Source organism: Bufo bufo, chromosome 9 (genome assembly GCF_905171765.1).
Source record: "Bufo bufo chromosome 9, aBufBuf1.1, whole genome shotgun sequence".
In the NCBI taxonomy this organism is placed as follows: Eukaryota; Metazoa; Chordata; class Amphibia; order Anura; family Bufonidae; genus Bufo; species Bufo bufo.
The window spans coordinates 34674828-34695926 of NC_053397.1; the positions used below are offsets into that span (position 1 = coordinate 34674828).

General features: G+C 44.1%; 1 protein-coding gene across 5 annotated transcripts in view; it reads right to left on the reverse strand.

Annotated features, from left to right (window-relative positions):
- ABHD6 (abhydrolase domain containing 6, acylglycerol lipase) overlaps window positions 1-21099 on the reverse strand; it is a 79607-nt gene that overhangs the window by 19271 nt on the left and 39237 nt on the right. Inside the window, exon 1 of one of the 5 annotated variants that reach the window (XM_040406842.1) lies at window positions 3215-3294. The exons of 3 other annotated variants lie outside the window; for them this stretch is intronic. The gene's annotated coding sequence lies outside the window, so the exon portion shown is untranslated. Of the gene's footprint in view, window positions 1-3029; window positions 3052-3214; window positions 3295-21099 lie in introns of those variants that run through there. One more of the 5 variants, XM_040406847.1, reaches the window with a different exon arrangement.

Below are 21099 nucleotides of genomic sequence, written 5' to 3' on the forward strand. Positions count from 1 at the left end.
GCTAAAACCTACTGATGACCAAGACAAAGCTTGAATATAGTTTCTGATGCAAGTTTGTTCAAGTAAAGCTGTTTATCAACGTTATGCCAAGTCTGGTTTAAGTCAACCATCCATCTTACTTGCGCGGATACGGACGACCACGCTTGGGGTTCCAGGTTATCCAGGTAGGAGTACCGTGACATGTGCACAGCCACACCACCAAGGGACATTAGGCCACCCTTACACCACTCTGGCATTCCTATCCTGGGTACCAACTCTATCTACATACCCTGTCCCTCGTTGCTGAAAAGCAACTGGCATCACGACAAACTTTTAACCACTAACAACATCTTAAAAAGGAACCCCCTGGCCGACATATTCCCCGTGCCCGCTGCACATGTGAATGCAGCGATGCCACATTACATTCAGCACATGGACCTCTGCCCCTCTCATCTGATCCACCTTTGGTCGCTGTAGATCTGACACTGCGATGGCATGGGAGATAGAGATAAACTTGAACGCTTCAAGAAATAGAAAAAAAAACCTTTTTTCCTCCAGGAATGAACTGTGAGGCACGCAACGATGCACAAGGACCACCAACCACGCGGAAGGTTTGCGCATTCACAGCGTGCTCTCCATTAACAGCAGGGCCCTGTTCTTGATAGAGGAACACATCTGAGAGGTGGAACCCGCTCCTATGGGACATACATGACATATCCCGTTAATATGACATAAATGTCCAGATGGAACAAGCCCTTTAAAATGCAAAAATCTGTAACAGGGCCCTCAACTGCACTGAGCCATTTAAAACTGGTGTCTTATGTCGCAGATGGGCCTTAGGTGTGACTGCTACCTCTGCACCCCTATAGCTACGCCCCTGCCCAGAACAGACGACTCAACCATAGAGGAAACTTCTGCGATTCCGAAACAGTTAAAGTTACATTCTGTATTTTGTGCTGCCATTTTAATTCGTTTTTTTTCCCCCAGAGAGTTCTGTACCCTTCTGAATTCCACTATTCTATGTCCATTCAGGGCTGTTTAACAAACTGGTGGGCCCAGTGCAAAAAATGAGTGGGCCCCCCACCCTCATATCCTTTGTAGAGTGTCAGCTCTTAGGTGCTGTACTCACTACTATGGTCTCCATGTTCTGCTATTGTGCTATATGCAGTAAGGGGCACATTTATTAAGGCCGGCGTTTTAGAGGCCGGTCTAAATTAACCCGGTGGATCTGCCGAAGTTATGAAGAGGAGCCGGCCTCCCCATAACTTCAGCACATCCAGCACTAGTTCTAAATGTAAGACAGCGTCCTAGCCTGAAACCAGCATAGAAAATGGTGAATGAGACGGCCTTCCGGCCCATCCCTTTCCCCACCAACAATTTTAGATGTGGCGTAAGCGTGGGAAAAGTAGTAGGTAGCAGCGCTAACCTTAGCGCCGCCATCTGCGCCCGAAATACACCTAATTTAGGAGTAGTTCAGATAAGTAAATGACCCCCTAAGTGCATAAAAAGTGCGTAAAATAATAAGTGGATGTGACGCCTGTTCCTGGTGCCATGCAGGCACATGTGTATATCATATGGTATTTTGATCACAAATAGTACTTCCTCCAGCAACCCCCCCCAAATCAATACAGACCACATATGCAGACCCCCTAAACAAATAAAAACCACATTAGACCCCTAAATAAAGAGAGACCTAAGATCAGACCCCTATTTATAGAGACACCAGGCCATACTCCTGTTTACAAATCCTAGACCAGAGCCCCTAAAAATACAGATCCAGACCAGACCCTTTAAATAAAACAGACCCCAGACTAGACCCCCTCCATTTATAGACACCTGACCAGGCCCATTTTATTTACAGACCCCAGATGGAGCACCACTGCAGAATATAATATATATATTACACACACACATATCTACATCGTGGCAATCAGTAGGGATGAGCGAACTTGTGTTTTCAAGTTCGGCGTACAAGGTTCTGGTTATCTAAGAATTCCATTAAGGATTTCTCTACAACGGAGCACAAGTTATTGTCCGTAGTAGCGGAATCCAGAACAGAATTCTTAGATAACCAGAACCTTGTACTCCGAACTAGAAAAACAAGTTCGTTCATACCTAGCGATCAGCTCAAATGGCGACTTTGGAAAGCCCAGCTCTCCTGGGCTTCCTGGCTTATATTGGCCAGCCAAAACCTGGCCTGGATACCTCCGAAGTCGATTCGCATAAAACACAATCCGTCACCATTGACTTCTATTGTTTCAGTGACTGATCTGCTTTTTCCCCGTTTTTATGACCGGACACAAAACTGCAGTTTGCAGCAGTATTGTGTCCGGTCACAAAACGGAATGCTGACGGAACGGAAGACATCCTGAACGGATCTCTTTCCATTCAGAATGTATGAGGACTAAACGGAAATGTTTTTTTTTTCCGGTATTGTGATCCTCTGCCGGATCTTAATACCGGAAAACAACAACGTAAGTGTGAAAGTAGCCTAAAACAAAGTTTTTACACCAAAAACAGGCGCAGACCCTACAGTAAATGTGCCCCAAGGTGTAGCATAATGCGCAGTCCTACTTTACATAGATAAGTGAAGCGCCGTCACTATGTGGATTACAGAAGCGCTGGCCTGCGTCTCGTAGGTAACGTGTCGCATGACACAAAAGGGTAGAGCTACACGGCGACATTTCATATAATGTATTTCGATGGTGAGACTGCGAAGCGACAGTTGCAAAAAATCGACTTGGATGGATTTTTTGCCACTGTTGCGTTGCACTCGCAGAATGTCGCATTGAAATACATTGAATGAAACGTCGCAGGACCTTCTTGTTAGGGTTCTGCGACACAAAGATATGTGCAGCTTTCCTTCAACTTGCTGTAGCGCGACTATTTTGGAAATCTGGATTTTGCTGTGAAGACACTGTCAAGTCGCATGTTGCAACATGTTATGTGTCGCGCTGCAACACCGTGACGAACATTACATGACATCTAGTGCAACACGTGTAGCTGAACCCTTTAGCTACCAGCAAATGAATAGGCCCCCCCTCTCCTACCTCCTCTGGTGTTACTGGAAGGATACAATGAGGAATCCTGAGTAGTGAAGGGATGCCTGCACACCTTCCTCCCCGGAACACAACAATTAGCATCTGCAGAGTATTGCACCTAACTCAGTAGCCTGCAGACGGCTGCTACACCCTGGCTGCTCTGGTCATTACACAGGTATATTGCTGCTGCCTACCTGGCGAGTCACGCACTGCGTCCGGATGGTTTACCCACCAGTTCACTCCGGGATCCAGCTGCTGGACTGCAGACTTCAGCAGAGGACAGATAACAAGGGGGCGGCACCAGCACTCTAGGGACGGCAGAGAGTGCTAATGTCTGTACACCTCCTTAAAGGGGTTGTCCCATGAAAAAATATTCTACAGTTTTCAAACCAGCATCTGGATCTGAATATTTTTTGTAATGGCATGTAATTAAAAATAAATTTCAAAATGGTGGCTCACTCCAAACGGATTATTGGAGCAGGTGCTGCTAACCCAATTAAGAGGGACACCCACCCTCTGGGTGAATATATACAAAAAATTACCAAAATAATGGGTGAGCACACTTCATTTGGTCTAGACCAGTGATAGGCAAACTGCGGCTCTCCAGCTGTTGCAGAACTACAACTCCCAGCATGCAAAGACTGCCTACAGCTTTCAGCCTACAGCAGGGCATGGTGGGAGTTGTAGTTTTGCAACAGCTGGAGAGCCTTTTTTGGCGATCACTGGTCTAGACTATAAAATTTAATTAAATCAAACAGTTGTATAGTTCACACGTGTAACATAATAAAATTATATAAAACACTCTAAAAATCCTGTAAAATCAAAGTGTAATGGAAAATGCAATATTCAATCTTACCAACAGCACTTTTTCGCATAAAGTCCACACATTTAATAGAGACTACCAGGATATTGATAAATTCACACTGTAGTCTGCTGGCTATATGGTACTAGTAATTCTAATTAATTATTCTTTATTGGATATCCAAGACATTAGATGGTATATCAATTAAAACATATACATATACAGAAACAGCACATACTGAGAGCACAACGATGTTACAATAATGTATAAAAAAGTGTAAAAACAGAGTAAGCTCCAAACCAATAAGGGACTAGTATCCCCCCATACACGATAAAGCAGTATCAACTTGGTGGGGCGCATATAGCAATATTGGCATCCAGAGCATACATACACAAACACCCAGCAGGTAATTAATCTATCTACACATGTGTTGACACAAGATCAGACTGACATCCTGAAAAAAGGATTGTCTTTTTCACCATCTAGTAACCTGGATCTTTTTTCTACAGTGAAAGACGTGCAACTATTCGCACGCAAATTGGTTTTAAAGAAATTGTTTAAACAGAGGGAGGATCCAAACTTTCCATCACTAGTGGAACAGGAGGCCTTATCCACACTTGTGGAGTTACTTGATGAGCAGGAGATCGATAATCAAATGGGTGAGTTTCCAAAACGTTTAAAACCAAAATCCGGAAAATTCCCTCCGATTTCCTTGTTCCCCAATATTGAATTGTTTGTCCAACTGGTCTGCAGAGATTTAGAAAAAATCTCTGCAGATGGGGAACATGATAATTGCACTAGTGGTGAAAAGAGAGCATTAAGAGAATTAAAAGCATGGAATGATGTAATTATAAAAGGAGTGGACAAGGGAGGCAACATAGTGATCTGGCCTCGCATTGCATATGAAAAAGAAGCTTGGCGTCAACTGAATGATCACAGATGTTACAAGAGGCTGACATTCAACCCAACCCTCAAATTCAGGGGTGAGTTGAACGTCATCCTGGAAAAAGGAGTAGATGAGGGTGTCATTACAAGACAACAGATGTCCTTCTTGCTGACAGAACATCCGGTAACTCCAACAATGTATTTTCTACCGAAGGTACATAAAAATTTGCAACAACCGCCTGGGAGACCAATTGTCTCTGGGATCAACAGTATAAATGACGTAATATGTAAATATATTGAACATCACTTGCATCCTTATGTTGAAGAGTTGTCTTTATATTTGAAGGATACCACTGACGTGCTCCGAAAGGTTGAAGACCTGCACCTGGACTCAGACATGCTCCTAGCCACCTGTGACGTGGAGTCGCTATATACTTCTATAAAACATGAAGACGGTCTGAGGGCAACCAATTTTTATCTACAGACTTCGAATATGCCTGCAAAAAAACGTGAGTTTATTATGGCTCTATTGGAATTTGTGTTAACACACAACTTTTTCATGTTTGGAGGTCTCCATTTCCTACAGCTCCAGGGGACAGCGATGGGGGCGTCTTGTGCGCCCTCTTACGCTAATTTGTTCCTGGGGCTGTGGGAAAGGGAAATCTTCCAGACTGAAGTAACATCACTGGCACAGAAGGTGCAATATTGGGGCAGATATATTGACGATCTGCTGATTATATGGCAGGGTACCAATGAGGAGTTCGACACATTCATGAACCAACTGAACAGAAATGACTTAAACATCCGACTGACTTCTACCACGAGTCAAACGGAGGTGGAATTTCTGGACATAAAAATCCGTGTGGGTGAGAATGGTAAAATAGTGACAGACCTGTATAGAAAACCTACCTCCGTTAACAGCATATTATCGGCCGATTCAGCACATCCAAAAAGACTGATTGAAAATATCCCCGTGGGACGGTTTCTGAGGGCCAGACGGATATGTTCCTCAGAAAACCAAGCAACAGACCTACGTCATAGATTTCAGGCGCGTAACTACACTGAAAGATCAATTGAAAGGGCATATAGACGAGCTAGTTTATCGAAACGTTCAAGTCTGTTGCAAGGTAAGAGACCAGGGGGGAATATGGAGGAGGTTAGATTTATAACAACATTTAATAATAGGAACAAAGAGATTACCAAGATACTCACTAGACACTGGGAGATTTTAAAACTTGACCCTTGTCTGAAGGATAAACTAAAAGAACATCCGAGCATTACCTTCAGAAGAGGAAAAAACTTGAGGGATCACCTAGTGAAGAGTCACTATGTAGTACGCCCCCCAAATCCTTTTGGTTCAAAAGGCCCACGATGGGGAAACAAATCCTGTGGTAAATGTGTCGCATGTACAAATATGGACAGAAGTGACATTTTTTGGGACATGTCCCATAAAAAAAAGAGTATAAAATCACTCACCCCATTGATTGTACAACAGTGGGGGTATTCTACTGGGTCATATGTCCCTGTGAAAAAATTTATGTGGGGATGACCTCACGTCAGTTTAAAAAACGGATCCGTGAGCATGTGGCATGTGCTAGCGATTGAAGCTGCACAGGAGATAACTGATGTACAATTGCTAACAACCATACCAAGGCATTTCAAAGCAGAACATGCCTGTGATGGATCAGCCCTACGCGTCCGAGAGATTGATCATGTAATGATCTCCCAAAGAGGTGGGAATTGGAAGAAACTATTGGCCCAGCGAGAGACACGCTGGATATATACTCTGAAAACTATGGCCCCTGTGGGATTGAATGACTATAATAGCTATGCTCCATTTCTCTAGATTATTTTCCCTCTTTTGTACTTCGAAGTCTGGATCATCACAGAACCACCAGGTAAGACGGGTTCATTTTTAATCATTGTTAGTTATGTAGTGATGTATTTTTCTTTTAGCAGTGTTTATGTTCCTTTCATCTCTTTGATACCAGTGATGGGCTGCTTGTATCTATGCAGCCACACGGTGGCTCTTTTTCTTGTTATGTGTCTTAATATGGTTACTGATCTTTTGTGTACTCCTGTTTTTGATTCCGGCTTGTTCTAGTATAGTCTGAAGGTCTGGATAACATGCATCTTGGAATATGGAGCTTCCTGGTCTATGGAGTGATCTGAGATATATTTGCAGTATCAAACATGTAGGGCATCGGAAAAAAAGAGAAAAAAAGTGTGAGAGAAAAAAGAAAAGGAGAAAAAAGAGAGAAAAAGAGAAAAGAGAGAAAAAAGATGTGGAGAAGATTAAGGTGGTTTGGACTCTCCTATTCATGGAAACCCTTGAAGAGATACATAGTGCTCCTGTGCTCATATATAGAGTCAGAGTAATGATCAAGGTTGTTTTTGGAATGGGGCATATGTTGGTTGGGCTGTATATGATTATATTGATTTAATATGAAAAGGCGAGCTGGGTTTGGATACCATCAATATAATTCTCTCTTATGGAGCACTGGCACTTTTCTAACACTTCTTTCTCTTCCTTTACATTTAATTTTCTTTTATCACATGCACTGGCACTTTTATAATTGATGGTATCGGAACACATCTGGACCTCTAGTAGTTATTTGGGATATAGGTCGATAGGTGATCAATTGGATCCTATGTAGTAACCTAATGGTCAGGGTGTCGCAATACCCCTATGTTGAATAATTGATTTTTTTAGGAAATTATATATGCACTGCCTTTTTGGCGGCGCTCTTATTTATTTATTTTATGTAATTAACACTATAGCACTTTAAGCATTGTACTATGATTGTTATACTATGTGGGATATGGTAGTAATTGTTTTATAGATAATCAATGTAATTCTATATTTACAATATTAGGTATATATTAAATTATATGTGCACTGGCCACTTTCACCACTTAGAGAGATACATGCTCCAACCTCATGCAGCATGGAGAATACCCAATCTTCTATATGTATATTTCTTTTTTCTTTGCGTGTCATTTATTATTGCAACGCCTGTGCATGCTCCTGATGAGGTGGCGACGGTCTCCTGAGGGATCTCCTCCCAGACCTGGACTAAAGCATCTGCCAACTCCTGGACAGTCTGTGGAGCAACGTGACGCTGGTGGATAGAGCGAGACATAATGTCCCAGATGTGCTCAATTGGATTCAGGTCTGGGGAACGGGCGGGCCAGTCCATAGCATCAATGCCTTCGTTTTGCTGGAACTGCTGACACACTCCAGCCACATGAGGTCTAGCATTGTCTTGCATTAGGAGGAACCCAGGGCCAACCGCACCAGCATATGGTCTCACAAGGGGTCTGAGGATCTCATCTCGGTACCTAATGGCAGTCAGGCTACCTCTGGCAAGCACATGGAGGGCTGTGCGACCCTCCAAAGAAATGCCACCCCACACCATTACTGACCCAATGCCAAACCGGTCATGCTGGAATTGTTGCAGGCAGCAGAATGTTCTCCACGGCGTCTCCAGACTCTGTCATGTCTGTCACATGTGCTCAGTGTGAACCTGCTTTCATCTGTGAAGAGCACAGGGCGCCAGTGGCGAATTTGCCAATCTTGGTGTTCTTTGGCAAATGCCAAACATCCTGCACGGTGTTGGGCTGTAAGCAAAACCCCCACCTGTGGACGTCGGGCCCTCATATCACCCTCATGGAGTCTGTTTCTGACCGTTTGAGCAGACACATGCACATTTGTGGCCTGCTGGAGGTCATTTTGCAGGGCTCTGGCAGTGCTCCTCCTGTTCCTCCTTGACCAAAGGCGGAGGTAGCGGTTCTGCTGCTGGGTTGTTGCCCTCCTACGGCCTCCTCCACGTCTCCTAATGTACTGGCCTTCCTCCTGGTAGCGCCTCCATGCTCTGGACACTACGCTGACAGACACAGCAAACCTTCTTGCCACAGCTCGCATTGATGTGCCATCCTGGATAAGCTGCACTACCTGAGCCACTTGTGTGGGTTGTAGACTCCGTCTCATGCTACCACTAGAGTGAAAGCACCGTCACCATTCAAAAGTGACCAAAACATCAGCCAGGAAGCATAGGAACTGAGAAGTGGTCTGTGGTTACCACCTGCAGAACCACTCCTTTATTGGGGGTGTCTTGCTAATTGCCTATAATTTCCACCTGTTGTCTATCCCATTTGCACAACAGCATGTGAAATTGATTGTCACTCAGTGTTGCTTCCTAAGTGGACAGTTTGATTTCACAGAAGTGTGATTGACCTGGAGTTACATTGTGTTGTTTAAGTGTTCCCTTTATTTTTTTGAGCAGTGTATATATATAGCAGAGAGTGATGATAATATGCTGGAAGACATGGACCCTGGTCTTCTCCGCAGACGCTTTGTAAGAGTAACATTGAAGATTCTAGATGCCGCTGGTCCGATCATGTGACCCGCCTCGTGACTCTGTTACTAGGAAACGAGGATGCCGTGGGAGTACGGCGTGAGCACAGGGGGTGACGTCACTTTCTGGCGCCGCTGGCCTGTGTGACCGAGTCATGATGCGGATCGCGTGACGGTAGGTGTTTATCCGAGCATTTACCTGTGATCTAATATATAGTATATGGTCTTGGGGAGCGAGACGGAGGTATAGTAGAGACAGTGGTGGCTGATGCTCAGGATTGAATGGTGCTGCAATACGGTCCGGAGAAATAGGTGGGCGGCTCCAATACATTTTGAGATCAGGTGACTGATGACGAGACTGAACACGACTGACTATTGGTTGGGCATTTTTTCCGCTGCCAGGAGTAGCTGATTTGCCCAATTATGGAAAGCTGGGTAGGTGTGTGTTGATTGGTTGAATGTAGATGTCAGGAGTATATAGGAGACCAGTATGGAGTAGTTCAGTAGGCCCCAAGAGGAAGCATTTTGCGAAACGATCGTCGGGCGGCTGTTTCAGACCAGGGTCAGTAGGTATTCATTGCACTTGCACTTTAATGTGTTTTTCTTTCCCCCCTTTTCCCTTGCAGTCTCTGCTTGGTGTGGGCGGCACCCAGGCTTGCACTCCTTTATATTTTGGAGTGTTTGTGTATGTATGCTCTGGATGCCAACATTGCTATATGCGCCCCACCAAGTTGATACTGCTTTATCGTGTATGGGGGGATACTAGTCCCTTATTGGTTTGGAGCTTACTCTGTTTTTACACTTTTTTATACATTATTGTAACATCGTTGTGCTCTCAGTATGTGCTGTTTCTGTATATGTATATGTTTTAATTGATATACCATCTAATGTCTTGGATATCCAATAAAGAATAATTAATTAGAATTACTCTCTGTGTGGTTGCTCTTTGAGCTGTATAGGTGATAATACGAATAACTCCATGCGAGATATTTATGATATAGTTGTTTTTTGGTGCTATATGGTACTAGGTATCTTGATACTGTAGGTAACAATCGCATATGGGTGCGTCCTAATATAAGTGCAAGTCAATATCTGAAATGTGGCTCAATATTCCGGTTCTTTTAGTCTTTCTTTGATTGTTTCAGAATAGAAGTCTCAGGCATAGACGTATTGCCAGTGATCTTTGACAGTTCTTAGGCACTCATAGATAGTAACTGTATTTGTAGGCAAAGTTACTCTTACCTTCCTCGGGGTTTAAGATAGTTCAGGAGAGGGTCGGGCGGCGCGGGATAATACCGGCGTCACGCTCCTTGCTCCTCGAATCTGTTTCCCCGAATTCTCGTGGGAGTTAGGACGGGACTTACTTGTCTGTATCGTCCGTGCCTTTTTATCTTCCGGTACAACGCAGAGGAAGGTACCTTTTTGGTCCGTGTACAATTGTTCCGGTGGTCTTTCTTCTATCTTGAGATTTCAGTTTTCATAGCGTGGCCACGCTTAGGATTGCGGAAGTACTCTGTACAGGTGTCCGATCAAAACCAGACGCGTTTCGGGAATAACTTTCCCTTCATCAGTGGTATCGTAACACCTGTCTCCCTCCGCCTTTTATTTCCAAACAAAGCACCCAAACTGTGGAGAACTGGATTTCCTTTTTGAAATGGGAATTCTGCATGTAATTTTATGCATGTGTTTTCCATGCGGTTTTTTGGTATATATGCGTTTTTTGGACTATATATTTATTTTGCTTTTGTGGACTTATGGTATAGACAGATTTATTGTGCATGGTTGCTTTGTAAAGATATATCAATTTATGATTGTACATCATATAAGTGCATGCATCATCCATTATATCTATATAGCTATTCCTTAACATTGTCTATTTCCACCATATTGGCGTACTAAATTAGCATTTTAATAAGTTAAAATACAATAAAATTCATTAAATATATGATAAGAACTATAAAATTGAGACTAATAAATAAATCCTATATTTATACATATTGAAAACCATGGGACAATTTCCGTGTATATCATGACTAGATTTTCATATCATATTATGACCAATATGAATTGGGCCAACATCCATGGTCTTCAAACAGAGCTGATACATGATGAATGTGTACTTGGATGGGATGTTAATTAGGTTGTATGGGGCTGGGGGCCCCAGTCAGAGTCACCGACGCAGTGCCGATAGACGGCCAAACTGCGGCGTGAGAGTCGGCTCTGGGGCACCCAGCCTACAAAAACCCAAATATCTCTAATTCAGCATTTAAACCTGCTGGTAGCATTGATCCGAACTCATAAATACGCCTTGATTCTATCTTGGACATCTGCTTAATATATTACCTCCACGCCAATGTGCATCCACCTTCTCCAGTGCCATGAAAACCAGATTGGACGGATCCTTATTGTGGACATCTCTGTAATGTTTTGATAAACAATGTTTATCGGATCCATTTCGTATGTTTGATATATGTTCCGCCAATCTGGTTTTTAAAGGTCGTTTAGTTCGTCCTATATACTGTCTTTTACATGGACACTGCATCAGGTAGAGGACTCTGACAGTGTTGCAAGTGAGGCATTCCTTAATCTCCCATTTATATGTGTTTTGAGTAGAGGAAATTGTCGTCATTTTCCTTGGTGTCAGGTTGATCTTGCATGCCATGCATTTACCACACTTGAAAAAACCTTCCAGTTTCATCCAAGTGCCCATGATTGAGTTGTCTTTCTTTATCGGTCTCTTAATCGATGGAGCTATTTTGAGACCCAAGTTGGGGGCTTTTGTAAACGTTAAAGATGGTCTAATTGGCATCAAATGGCCTATCACCCTATCATTCAAAATATGATGCCAATGGGTTTTTATAATTTTTTGCACTCTTCTATGGTTGTTATTAAATGGGAGAATGATTCTGGTATTATACCATTCTCTTGTTCCCCTTTGTCTACCAATTTTTTATCCTGAAACCAAATTTGTCTGTCTATCTGTATTTCTGGTTTTCACTAACGCTTCGTCCAAGATTTTCTCTGGTTATTGTTTTTCCAGGAATTGGTTTTTCATTTTCATAGCTTCTATCTCGAAATCTTCCTCTTGTGTACAGTTTCTTCTAATTCTGCCACACTGGCCGAGAGGAATATTAATCAGCCAGCTTGGCAAATGACAGCTGGAGAACTGTATAAAACTGTTTTTGGATGTGGGTTTAGTAAATGTGTTACACATATACCTCCTACCTTGTTTTCTAATTTTTTAGATCTAGGAATTCAATTTCCTCCATAATGTTAGAGGTGAACTTTAGATTCAATGGATTCTGGTTTATATCCTTCAGAAATGATTCCAATCCCTCTCTACCTCCTTTCCAGACAAAGATGACATAGTCTATGAATCTCCGCCATAGGGCCAGATCCGCCCCCAGTTTGGGTCTAATAACATTTTCCTCCCATTCTGCCAAAAATAAATTTGCATAACTTGGGGCGAATCTGGTCCCCATGGCGGTTCCACATTTCTGTAAATAAAAATTGCCCTCAAAGTAAAAATAATTGTGGGCTAGGATATAGCCAATCCCCTCTATAATAAAATTGATGTGTGCCTCTTTTAATGTTCCATCTCTCTTTAATTGTTCTCGCACAGCTGGCATGCCCTGTTGATGATCAATTATCGTATATAAAGATTGCACATCGAGTGTCCCCATAATCCACTCTGATTCAAACTCGAATTCCTCTAGTATTTGTATAATATGGGTTGTGTCTTTAATATAGGAATTGATCTTCTTCACTATTGGTTGTATCTGTACATCAATATATTTCAACAAGTTTGAGGATATTGAACCTATACCCGAGACTATTGGTCTACCGGGTGGTTTAATCATACATTTGTGAATTTTGGGGAGACAGTAGAAGATGGGTAATCTCCTCTGTGTCCCCAAAATGAAGTCATGTTCCTGATTAGAAATGATAGACAAATCCAGTCCTCTCGTACACAGTATCTTGAGTTCTTGATCAAAAAGTTCCAATGGGTCACTATTTAACATCTCGTATGTGTCCACATCCGTAAGTTGTCGTAGACATTCCACATTGTAATCAGCTGTATTCAAGACTAGTACCCCGCCCCCTTTATCTGCGGGGCGTATAGAGATCATTTCATTCTTCTGTAATTGTTTTATGGAGTGATACTCCTGTCTGGTTAGGTTTCCCTGTCCCAGACTCTTAGATTTTAATTTCCGGATATCCACTTCAACATTTTTTTGAAAAGTGGACACTTCCGCACTAATTTCATTCCTGGGGAATAGTGTTGACCTATTTTTAAGTGTAACTTTTCCCAATTGATCCTTGGGATCAGTCCTCATTATAGGGTTTTTGAGAAAATGTTTTTTTAAACAGAGATTTCTGATAAATTTTTGGATCCCTATATATACACACACCGAAAATTTGTCCAATTTTTCCGTGGGTGCAAATTTAAGACCTTTTTCTAGTAAAAGTGACTGTGAATTAGTGAGTTGAACTGAACTTAAATTTATTATGGTTGTGTAATTAAAAGTGTAATGCAGCCAGTGCATTATTCAATGAAATCTCTCTGCATAGCGCCACCTGCTGTTTGCTCTTTTTCTAATTTCTCTGTCCTCCTCGCTGAGATGGATGCACATGCTCAATTCCATCCTTCTTCTGCCAGCAGCAGAGAGGACACGCTGCCAGCTTCAAATAAATCTAGCGGAGCAATTGGAGCAATGGAAGGGCAGCTCTCTGGATCCATGTACAGGGCTGGTTCTGGCTTTGTTAGAAGGAGGTTCTCATGTACTACAGTTGTGTTCAAAATTATTCAACCCCCACTGAAATTGAGTGTTTTGGCCAGTTTGACATTGATTTTGATCATTTCAGTCATCTTGTTGACAAATATAACATAACATTTATAATGAAATAACCACAAATGTCTTTTCTGTGCTCACATCATTATCAGTTTTATTCAACCCCCAAGTGACATTCAATCTTAGTACTTAGTACAACATCCTTTTCCAGTTATAACAGCCTTTAAACGTGAAGCATAGCTTGATACAAGTGTCTTGCAGCGATCTACGGGTATCTTCTCCCATTCTTCATGGGCAAATGCCTCCAGTTCAGTCACATTCTTAGGCTTGCGCGCTGCAACTGCTTTCTTTAAGTCCCACCAGAGGTTCTCAATCGGATTTAAGTCTGGTGACTGCGATGGCCACTTCAAAATGTTCCAGCCTTTAATCTGCAACCATGCTCTAGTGGACTTGGAGGTATGCTTGGGATGATTGTCCTGTTGAAAGGTCCAACGTCTCCCAAGCCTCAGGTTTGTGACGGACTGCATCACATTTTCATCCAATATCTCCTGGTACTGAAGAGAATTCATGGTACCTTGCACACGCTGAAGCTTCCCTGTACCTGTAGAAGCAAAACAGCCCCAAAGCATGATTGACCCCCCACCATGCTTCACAGTAGGCAAGGTGTTCTTTTCTTCATAGGCCTTGTTCTTCCTCCTCCAAACATAGCGTTGATCCATGGGCCCAAACCGTTCTAATTTTGTTTCATCAGTCCACAGAACACTATCCCAAAACTTTTGTGGTTTGTCCACATGACTTTTGGCATACTGCAGTCGACTCTTCTTATTCTTTGGAGACAGCAAGGGGGTGCGCCTGGGAGTTCTGGCATGGAGGCCTTCATTACGCAGTGTGCGCCTTATTGTCTGAGCTGAAACTTCAGTACCCACATCTGACAAATCTTTTTTCAGTTCCTCAGCAGTCACACGGGGACTTTTCTCCACTTTGCGCTTCAGGTAGCGCACAGCAGTCAAAGTCAGCATCTTCTTTCTGCCACGACCAGGTACAGTGCTCCAGACAAAAAAAAAAAAAATGACCAGGAGCCATTGGCTCCTAAACTAAAAAATTTAGGAGCCAAATTACATTTTTTAGTCGCCAAATTTAAAATGCATATAATTAAAAAAAAAAAGGACTTTGAGAAGATGAGACGCAGGTGCACTACATATAGGAGAAAACAGCACCACATGCCTCTCACATCCAGGGACATTTTCTGGGGAACAAGGTGACTAAAAATGGCGAATTGCGTGGTTTAGAGTTTTTTTTTTTTGTTACGGCCTTCACCGAACGGAAATATTTTTTAATATTTTAATAGCTCACACTTTTTGGGACGTGGCGATATGTAATATGTTCTTTATTGTTTGTAAATTTTATATGTAAAACTGGGAAGGGGGCCATTTAAACTTTTTTTTGTTTGTTTTTTTTAACTTTATTTAACAACCATTTCTTCCCTTAGGGACTAGAACCTGGATCTTTTCATCCCTTGTGCTATTCACCCTGATAGATCTCTATCAGGGTGAATAGGATCTCACATGTCTCCCTGCTGCCCTGTGCTCTGTGCACACAGCAGCAGGGAGCTGAACATGGCAGCCAGGGCTTTAATAGTGTCCTGGCTGCCATGGTAACGATCTGAGCCCCAGCAGTGTAATCTGCCACTGCCACCAATGAAGGGGATGGGGACACTGTGGCAACCATATAACAATGGGGGGGGAGACGGGGACGACTTGTGGCCAGTGAAAAATGGGGGGGGGGGGGAAGAGGCTTTGGGGGGGCGCACTGCACCACCAATGAATGTTTAAAGAGGACCTTTCATGGGTCCAAAGAATATGAACTTATCAGCAGGCTGCATAGAGCGGCGCCCAGGGATCTAAGTGCACTTACTATTATTCCTGGGCGCCGCTCCGTTCGTCCGCTGTGGCCCCCGGTGTTTTCAGCATTCAGAGGAAGGAGGAGGAGACGCCAGTGTCTCTCCGTCTCCATAACAGCAGCGCTGTCCAATCACAGCACAGAACTCAGAGCCAGGGAGAAAAAAAAAAACCCTCCCTGGCTCTGAGTTCTGCGCTGTGATTGGACAGCGCTGCTGTTATGGAGACGGAGAGACACTGGCGTCTCCTCCTCCTTCCTCTGAATGCTGAAAATACCGGGGGCCACAGCGGACGAACGGAGCGGCGCCCAGGAATATTAGTAAGTGCACTTAGATCCCTGGGCGCCGCTCTATGCAGCCTGCTGATAAGTTCATATTCTTTGGACCCATGAAAGGTCCTCTTTGACTCCTTCATACAATTGTCTGCAGCGGTATCACAGACCGGGCACCCGGCCTCAATAACAGGGCATGCGATCTGGGGCACCTGAGGGGTTAATGGCCGCGGATCGCCTGCCCTGTTATTGAGGCCGGGTGCCGGGTCTGTGATACCGCTGCCGACACTTATGTTTTACATTCTTTCATTGGTGGCGCAGTGGCGACAGCTCCTCCCCTCCTTCTCCCCTGCTATCTCCCCATTGGTGGTAGTGGCGGCAGCATCACAGTGGAGAGGGAGGGACTCCTTCCTTCTCCACTGTGCGGTGTGCTAGTGAAAAGAACGTAGGCTGCGCAGGATCGCGGCGGTACAGTCGCAAATGGCGACAAGACTAAAAAAATCCCCGGGCGCCACTCCGTTCTCCCGTTATAGGCTCCGGTACCTTTGCTCTGTAAGTTATAGTAGGCGGTGTCTTCCCTTGTCCTGTGGGCGTCTCCTTCTCCTAGGCTCTAGCGCTGGCCAATCGCAGCGCACAGCTCACAGCCTGGGAGAAAAAAAAACCTCCCAAGCTGTGAGCTGTGCGCTGCGATTGGCCAGCGCTACAGCCTAGGAGAAGGAGACGCCCACAGGACAAGGGAAGACACCGCCTACTATAACTTACAGAGCAAAGGTACCGGAGCCTATAACGGGAGAACGGAGCGGCGCCCGGGGATAATAGTAAGTGCAGTGAGATCCCCGGGCGCCGCTCTATATGTCAGCATACTTAGTTCACATAGTTTTTACAAGTGAAAGGTCCTCTTTAACATCTTTGCAATCTTCTTATAGCCATTGCCCTTCCTGTGAAGAGAAATCACCTCTTCTCTTGTCTTCCTGGACCATTCTCTTGACTTCACCATGTTTGTAAAAACACCAGTAAATGTCTAGAAGGAGCTGAGTATCACAGTCCTTTTAAATCTGCCTAATTGGTACTTATTATGCTTGATTGCTGCTCCTTGACATCCACAGGTGTTTTCAATACCTGATCGAAAACACTTGAATGAACCTCTGTTCTTCAGAGTGGTAGTCTTTAAGGGGTTGAATAATTGTGTCAATGAAGAAATCACAAAAAAAACATTTAATACTGTATTACAAAAACAATTGATGTCATTTTAGTTGCATTTGGTTCTTTAAAAAGTCCTTGTAAGATTTCATTCTGAACACAATTACAAATGTACACTAAATTCCCTAAAACCCTTTACAGCATTGGGGGTTGAATAATTTTAAACAACTGTATATGATGTCTCTTGTTCATATTTTATATTAATCAGGGGATAACTCATTTAACATCAGCATGGTCACACGCAGCACAGGCCACGTGGCCCGCTAGGAATCTGCCTGGTATGACAGAATCTAGATAACCAGTCCCGGCCTGGTATGGGGTAACTGGTCGCAATGGGGGTAGCTGCAAGGAGAGAGGGGGGGGGGGGGGGGGGGGGGCCCAGACCTGGTGGCGCTTTCATATTGCAATTTGTAGTGTCTGCTGGAGACAGGAGATGCTGCAAAACTGTGGAGGATTTCCCCCCTGTTCCCATAGGCTCCTATGTTAAAAAATTTATAATGCGTGATATGATTTTTTTTTTTTACTAGACGCCTCTGTACGGATTATGACCACAGACTGCAAGAAGAAAAAAAAGACACTGTACAGAGGTTAAAAGGAATCTCTAGACCTTTGTCAGGTGAATGGGAGCCTAAGGATATGTTTGACACATGTGTCACAAGCTTTCCCAGCACATACGGCCAACAGATACTACAAAATGCTTGTGCAATCAGCCGCAAGCTACATCTACTGGCTCCCCTTATGCAAGTCTTCATAAATGCAAATATTTATTTAGTAAATCATGTGCCGCCAACTTAAAGGGGCATTCCAGGTACAACCAGTTATTCCCAGTACACTAGATAGGTTGGTGGGAGTCCAATGGAACGAGAGTCCTGTGCTCCTCCATATGAATGGAGCGGTGGTCGAGCATGGGCATGTATGCTTGACCACCGCTCCATTCAAATGTGGGACATGGGACCTCATCTGCTTAGACCCCCTACTGAGCCATCTGAAAATCATAGCATAGTCCAAGTGCATATTAAAGAAGAAAGAATTCTGGAGGCACTGGTGCTCCTTCAGACGAGCCATGTGTAGAACGGACGGCCCCTGGACATTATAGTCTAGGGGCCAATTCACACTTTATCAGTCTGTGCAGAGAATGTCGCAGCTGAGTTTTGTGCAAGACTTACCCATTCAAGTCAATGGCCACGTGCAGCCCGTCTGCACAAGACTGACGAGTTTAAGGTGACTCATCTGAATCCAGTCTAATGTGATGAGAACAAGTTTGTAGAAGACAATGCTGAGCACAGAAAACTGAGGGCTCCAGGAGGCAGAGGCTCGCCCAAACCAGACAAGATGTGGCCAATGTCACCGGGTCTAAAGAAATCACTATTTATGTGGCTCTATACAGATAGAAGTGGATGCATAACTAAGGGGGTTCAGGGGGTGCATTCTAGGGAGAAAGATGGAAAAAAGTTACCAGCCAAAGATGTCTCTGCTGCAAACTCTGAAGACATAGGTTAGGACTGGAAGAAGTCGACAAGGTGGTCTGGACCAGATGGAAGGATGGGAAAAGTGAACCACTCCAATAGGAGGACACGTCCATCAACTCGTCATTGGATATTACTGCACTGTAATCACGTATTCGGTCTACAGAGTAAGGCCTCATGCACACGACCGTGCCTTTTTTTGCAGTCCGCAAACCGCGGATCCGCAAAAAACAGAAGCCGCCCATGTTGCCTTCCGCAATTTGCAGAACAGAACGGGCGCCGGCAATATAAAAGCCTATTCTTGTCCGCAAAGCACGGACAAGAATAGGACATGTTATTTTTTTTGCGGCTTCATTGAAGTGCTGTCCGCATCTTTTGCGGCCCCATTGAAGTGAATGGGTCCGCATCCGAGCCGCGGCTCGGATGTGGACCCAAACAACGGTCGTGTGCATGAGGCCTAAGGCTCCATTCACACGTCCGCAATTCTATTCCGTATTTTGCAGAACGGAATTGCAGACCCATTCATTTCTATGGGGCCGCAATTCCGATCTCGAAAAAGAATAGAACACGTTCTATTTTTGTCCGCAATTGCAAACAAGAATAGGCATTTTCTTGTAAGTGCCGGCGATGTGCGGTCCGCAAAATGCGGAACGCATATTGCCGGTGTCAGTGTTTTGCGGATCCACAAAACACACACGGATGTGTGAATGGACCCTAATACCTACCACTATAAGGTCACTGTGTTGAACCTCTAGCTGCCCCACTGAATAAGACTTGGGCATAAGGCTACATGCACACGAACGTTGTTTGCTTCCGTTCCGTTTTTTTTTTGAGGATAGGATGCGGACCCATTCATTTCAATGTGTCTGCAAAAAATGTGAAATGCAACTGGCATCACGACAAACTTTTAACATCTTAAAGGAACCCCCTGGCCGACATATTCCCCGTGCCCGCTGCACATGTGAATGCAGCGATGCCACATTACATTCAGCACATGGACCTCTGCCCCTCTCATCTGATCCACCTTTGGTCGCTGTATATCTGACACTGCGATGGCATGGGAGAGAGAGAAACTTGAACGCTTCAAGAAATAGAATTAACCCCTTTTTCCCCCCCAGGAATGAACTGTAAGGCATGCAACGATGCACAAGGACCACCAACCACGCGGAAGGATTGCGCATTCGCAACGTGCTCTCCATTAACAGCAGGGCCCTGTTCTTGATAGAGGAACACATCTGAGAGTTGGAACCCGCTCCTATGGGACTTACATGACATATCCCGTCAAGATGACATAAATGTCCAGATGGAACAAGCCCTTTAAGCTGCTGGGCCCCAGTGCAAAAATCTGTAACTGCACTGAGCCATTTAAAACTGGTGTCTTATGTCGCAGATGGGCCTTAGGTGTGACTGCTACCTCTGCACCCCTATAGCTACGCCCCTGCCCAGAACAGACGACTCAACCATAGAGGAAACTTCTGCGATTCCGAAACAGTTAAAGTTACATTCTGTATTTTGTGCTGCCATTTTAATTCGTTTTTTTCACCCAGAGAGTTCTGTACCCTTCTGAATTCCACTATTCTATGTCCATTCAGGGCTGTTTAACAAACTGGTGGCCCCAGTGCAAAAAAGGAGTGGGCCCCCCACCCTCATATCCTTTGTAGAGTGTCAGCTCTTAGGTGCTGTACTCACTACTATGGTCTCCATGTTCTGCTATTGTGTTCTATGCAGTAAGGGGCACATTTATTAAGGCCGGCGTTTTAGAGGCCGGTCTAAATTAACCCGGTGGATCTGCCGAAGTTATGAAGAGGAGCCGGCCTCCCCATAACTTCAGCACATCCAGCACTAGTTCTAAATGTAAGACAGCGTCCTAGCCTGAAACCAGCATAGAAAATGGTGAATGAGACGGCCTTCCGGCCCATCCCTTTCCCCACCAACAATTTTAGATGTGGCGTGAGCGTGGGAAAAGTAGCAGGTAGCAGCGCAACTAACCTTAGCGCCGCCATCTGCGCCCGAAATACACCTAATTTAGGAGTAGTTCAGATAAGTAAATGACCCCCTAAGTGCATAATCAGTGCGTAAAATAATAAGTGGATGTGACGCCTGTTCCTAGACCAGAGCCCCTAAAAATACAGATCCAGACCAGACCATATAAATAAAAACAGACCCCAGACTAGACCCCCTCCATTTATAGACACCTGACCAGGCCCCTTTTATTTACAGACCCCAGATGGAGCACCACTGCAGAATATAATATATATATTACACACACATATATACATCGTGGCAATCAGTAGGGATGAGCGAACTTGTGTTTTCAAGTTCGGCGTACAAGGTTCTGGTTATCTAAGAATTCCGTTAAGGATTTCTCTACAACGGAGCACAAGTTATTGTCCGTAGTAGCGGAATC